Raw genomic sequence first — 6,392 nt, 5'->3', positions numbered from 1 at the left:
GAATAAATAGATTTAAAATACATACCAGGAACTGGGCGTTACATGTTAGTATACATAAAAATTAGTTGCATGATTTAAATATTAGTATACATAAATAAAAATTAGTTTCATAATGTAAATGCATAAATAAAAGTTAGAGTACATAAATAATGGTTTGACAAAAAATAAATAAATATCATTAGTCGTTAATAACGAATAATTTTTTTATTTGTTTTATATGGTTGTTTTATAATAAATACCTTTTTTTGTTTATTATGATTAAGTAATACATATCTTGAGTAAAATAGATGTGATTTCGACTTGATTAAAGCTTTCGTGTTGATAACGTGTTATAAATTCGATGTAATTAAAACTAAAACTAACAAAATTAAACTTAAAACATTATAAAATAAAAAAAGAGATTTGAGAGGATTCTTGAACACTTAGAAGATTGTATTCAAGATGGGGTGTATATTTCTTTCATATTTGATGGATATTTATACTACATATCATCCTATTCTTACATCATCAAAATAGTAACTAAATAGTTAAAGGGTGAAAAATGTTCATCCACATGCTATGTGTAACTCAATAATTTCATGGATTTTATAACTATATATATATATATATATATATATATATATATATAGAGAGAGAGAGAGAGAGAGGTAAAAGATCAAATGAGAACTCTTACAGATTAAGAACCCTAAGAACCATTAATTTTAAACTTATTTTTATTTTTTTCAAATATTTTGATTTTTAAAAAGTTTTTATAAATGACAAAAAGATAAAAAGGGCATAATAGTCTTTTTTTAAACTAATTCCATAAGTTCAGATCTATTAGTTTAGATCTGATGACATTCTTTCATAATTTTCCAAAAACAAAATAATATTCTCTCATATACTTCAACAACCTCTTATGAACACCACCAAAAGCACCACCGCCGACGGCCGGCTAACCTCCATCACTTTCCTTTCCTGTCGCATCCTGGTTTCATCAGAGATAACACCTACATTTGTTGTCGGAATTTCATATCTGGAACCTCCTATTTCTCGCCTCCACCGTTGATCCTAGGGGTGCAAACGAGCCAAGCTACTCGTGAGCTACTCGAGATCGGATCGTTAAAAGCTCGACTCGAAACCGATTTTAACCGAGCCCGAGCCGAGCTCGAGCTTAATATTAAGCTCGTTTATTAAACGAGCTCGAGCTCGAGCCCATGTCACTAAGCTCGATTAGGCTCGCGAGCCTAGACGAGCCTTTATATAATATAATTTATTATTATTTTTATATATTAAAATAAAAACATATTTGGGGATTAGGGATTTAGGGTATTAGTAAACGAGCTTCTTAACGAGCTCAAGCTGAGCTTAAGCTTATTTAGACACGTCAGACAAAAAACGAGTCGAGCCCGAGCCCGAGTCGAGCCTATATAATTATTTACGAGCTCGAGCCGAGCTCAGTACAAGAAGCTTGAATCGAGCCGAGCTCGAGCTCGAGCCTCGTATAACTTAAACGAGCCCGAGCCGAGCCTGACCAGGCTCGGGCTCGGCTCGGCTCGTTTGCACCCCTGGTTGATCCGGTGAAACGTTGTCGTAGTTGACATCAAATCGCCACCAGCAACGTCAACCTCCTTTGGTTATATTTTCTTTCAGATCTCTGTGAACACCATCAAACTGTAACAACGTAAATTTTAAAACAATTTTTCATTTTTCAAACATAACAAAACTCATATAATATTCTCAAAAATCTCATGTATCAAATGTCATCACAATAAAACATATCCCAGAATCTCAAAACATAATCCTCTGCCAGTATGTACGAATCATGTCGGCGCCTTCCCGCGATCCTCGCTGGTACCTGAAACACATATCACATAACACGGTAAGCATAAATGCTTAGTGAATTCCCCAAAATACCACATACAACACATAAGCCACTCGAGGCTATAACTCGGCAAGACCCTCTGGTCAATATGTCTCAGCGGGACCCTACATTCCCGTAGCTCGTTGGACCCTCCGCTCCGGTCTAGCTCGTTGGACCCTCTGGTCCGGTCTAAATCGTTGGACCCTCCGGTCCGGTCTAAATATCACATAGCATACATAATCACAATGCATATAATCTCAAGCAATAACATAACTCATAAGACCCTCCGGTCTGCACATAGATACCACTGTAGGTAATGTATAGTGAGAAGACTCACCTCGGGTAACTCGGATAAACTCGAACTCGAAATACTGATCTAGCCTCCGCCTAATCACACAAAATAATTATCTCTAATTAATACGGCTCTCAAAGGCTAGACTAGTCCCTCCCTATATTCTCTCAGGAGGGTAAAAGACCATTTTACCCCTCAAATGGCCCAAAGGTCCAAATGTTGGCTAAACCCTAAAAGTCAACGAAAGTCAACCCTCCAGAGTACGCGGCGCATACCAGCTCTGTACGCTGGGCGTACTCGAAGGCTTCACAGAATCGGGGAGCTCGACCCCCTACGCTGCGCGTATTGGGATTACGCCCAACGTAAGTCCTAGTTTCACACTCCTCATGATTTTGGTCTTAAATTGTTAAGACATAAGCTCATATTTTAGATCTGGCCATTCTAATACCTCTTAACCCATAAAGTCGAAACCTTTAAGCCTTTGCATGGCTGTAAAGGTCACCAATCACTCCAAACACCTTTCCTCTTTCCTCATTAAGCCCTTATCTCATGCATGACTTAATCTTAACGTCCAAGATTGGATTTTTATGGATCTAAATATACACTAACATGGACATATCAAGGTCCTATGGAGCTCATTTACTCATAAAGTCTCCACCTTTGGGACAAAAACCCTAGAAATGGTCCATAAAGCACAAATCCAAAAAGACTAGGAAAGCTTTGAGCTTTTTACCTCCAAGTGGTGCTCCAACCTCTGTAGAGCTCAGATCCAAAGCTTGCACTCCAACTCTAGCTTCCATAATGGCCCTCTCTTCTTCTTCACAAGCATACAATGATACTTATAAACCCAAAACACACACACACAAGCTTAGAACGAAGGTTTGGCTCTCTTAGGGTTTCACTTTATGGAAATGGTGGCTGGGATGGAGGCCATAGCATCCCTTTTATAGTGCTCATGTCTCATTTAGGGTTTTGAGTCTGGGCCCAGTACGCTCAGCGTAAACTAAGGTACGCCCCGCATACTGGGTTGAGTCCGCGTCAAAGGCACGTCCATGGGTACGCGCAACGTACTCTTAAGTACGCCCAACGTACCGACCTATCACCCTTTTCTATTTTGGGCCAATTTTGACAACTCGGGAAAGAAGAAGGATTAAAGAGATATACCTGCATTTCGGGGTGTTACACAAACCACCTCATCAACTTCTAATTTTCTCTCTAAACCACCAAAAAATGTAAAATCTAGATTTAAATCTTCAGAATATCTAGATCTATAGAGAAACAGGTGAAAATGATTACCACATGCCGAAATATCTCAGATCTGAAACGATAACACCACTACTATCGTGAATTGTTGCTATCCTCACTGTCATTCGACACACTAGAGGCCATATCTGTTAGCTATGGCGACCGGGGAGGCTAGATCTATGAGTTCCGGTCAACGATGAGACCGGATCTACAAGCTCGGGTTACTGGCGCCGTCAATCGCCGCCACCTCTGCTACTCATCACTCCGGTTTAACTCCGTCAGGTAGCCCTCATCTCTTCTATATGATATTCGGTGATACACCACCAGATCTACATCAGATCTGATGTGTTTGAGGTATTTCAGTTGTACTGGTGGTTATTGTGCACTTCAAGGTGGCTGACGGTGATACCACCGCCATATCAAATTTTTTGTGTCTCCTCCTCATCTTCTGTTCTTTGTGTATTTTGTCTTTGGTTGGATATCTGGTAATAATTTTTAGATAGAAAAGTTCTTAAATAAGATGCACAAAAAGTGTCTGATGAAATGTCTCAATGAAAATAAAGTATATTTTAAGTTGTGAATAAATTTATGAACTAGTATTTTAAGTTGTGAATGAGTATCTGAACTAGTACTTTAAACTGTGAATTATAGACGAATTAGTATATTAATTTGTGAATTCTGATTTTCTTTATCCATATTTGGTATTTGGAGCTTGCTACAGTGTAAGAGCTCTACATTTGATGGTGTAACGAGCAAGCAAAACGATAAATAGTATATATTAAGGTTTTGCATCTTGAGCTCTCTTCTCTTTTTTTAATCCCTCAAAAGCTCAGTGCTCACTCTATCTCTATCTCCTTGCTATTTACTCTTTTAATTAACCACTTAATAGTATTTAGGATTTATTTATTAAACTGTGAATTATGATTTTTTTTTATCCAAATATGATTTTTGGACCGTGCTAAAGTGTAAGAGGTCGAGATTTGATGGTTTTAAGAGGAAGCAAAATGATAAATAGTATGTATTAAGTTGTGAATGTATTGTATTTAGTTGTAACTTTTATGTATTAAGGTGTGAATTTTATGAATTAAACAGTGAATATACCAAATTAATTTTTGAATGTAATGTATTAAGTTGTGAATTTTGTATGAATTTTTGTGTTAAACAGTGAATGAGTGAATTAGTACTTTTATTAAATGGTGAATATAGTATTTTGAATTGTGAATGTCTTAAAAATGTTTATTTTTAACGGGATCTACAATTTAAGAGAAAAAAATGAATTTTTCAAGACATAGTTATATTTCCTTAATTTTTTTTTAAATTTAGTTATAAATATAGTATTTTTAAATGAGATCCAAAATGTTTGTTTTATTAAACTGTGAATACGACAAAAAAATGTCAATAAATTTGGTATTAGCCCGACGGTGATACGACGAGCTTCCGGTGGCGATCCAACGACAGCCCGACAATGTTCCGGTTGGCGATAGGTGGCGACCGTTTATAAAGGTGGGAATGAAGAGTTTGATTTATTAAATACTATTGTTTGATTTGTCCAGAATACCATTAGTGAAAACATTTATAAAAAATGATTCTTAACCTTTTTGGGTTCTCATTTGAACCATTATATATATATATATATATATATATATATATATATATATATATATATATATATATATATATATATATATGTTAATGTATTCTAACCATCTATTGTGTGAATGTAGAATTGATTACGAACTAATCATTTCAGTTATTTTAAGAAAGTGATTAATAAATATTATTGAATTAAAAATAATTGAAATACCATCTAATTTCAATATAAGGGTATCTTAGTCAATTGATATAAATTTAAGAAAAAAGAAAATTCTAGATTATTGGGGATAATTAATTTTCTTCATTTAAAAGTTCTGATTTTCTAGTTAATTCAATTTTAATTCTTTTGTAATTTTTAATTATACCAGATTTTATTTTATCAGAATGATATTCTATAAGAATGTTAGGATACATATTTCTGACAGAATACATATTTTGATTAAATAAACTTCTTGAAGAAAAACAACATTTGTGAACCATTAGTTGAAAAATAACAAGATCCCTGTATATTCATGAACATCTGAATGTAGATTCATACATATATTCTTACAGAATAATAGTCTTATACATTTATATACAATTATACATATTCTAATAAAATGTCATAAAAATGAAATAAATTCTTGAAAAACATTAATGAGAACAAAAAAGAATATTGCCCTTCCTTATTCTGAAAGAATATTGGCATTCCTCATTCTAAAGGCTTCGCCATTCTGAAAGAATATTTGTAGGTTTTAAATAACATTCATGAAGATCTTCACCAGCCCACAATAGGCAAACACACATGGAGATGATGATACAAGTTGCACCAAGACAATGGGTTTAACCGCTGTCCCGAATAGGCTAGCAAAGGGTTCAACACTGCTGCCTAATGCACCAGCTGAAACAAGGATATATACCTCAAGTTGAAGCTCGTTGAATTTAGAAGTCAAATTCTCTATGGTTAATTGATTAGCTGCTACACTAGCTTCAAAGTTCTTTTATTAGATTATCTGCAAAAATATATACATGTATATTGAGAAGAAACGATCAGACCAGTAAGCTAAGGTTACAGTGGCAAAAAATATCCAATCCGGTTTAGAAAGATCTGACCAGTTTAGGCTTTTGGTTGCAGAAAGATCAGACCAATTCTAAGATACATTAATCATGGGACATTAGCCATTCAATTATGAATATAATAAGCTTTGAATATTGTCATAAAACATGGCTTAAATCTATGGAATAAAGGGTTTCTAAAAAGATATCAAATCATACATATTCTTCTACTCGAGATTAGTGTTTGGATTGCAACCATTCCCAGTGACATCCACACACACTTTCAACCAAGACAAGAAAAAAAATGTAATTTACGTAAGGAATTAAGAGGTGTTATAGATGTTCATTCCAATCATCCTATTTTGCTTATTGCTTGCACATGTA

Source organism: Lactuca virosa, chromosome 5, assembly GCF_052849685.1.
Source record: "Lactuca virosa cultivar CGN04683 chromosome 5, Lactuca_virosa_CGN04683_v6, whole genome shotgun sequence".
Lineage (NCBI taxonomy): Eukaryota > Viridiplantae > Streptophyta > Magnoliopsida > Asterales > Asteraceae > Lactuca > Lactuca virosa.
This window is presented reverse-complemented; position numbering follows the sequence as displayed.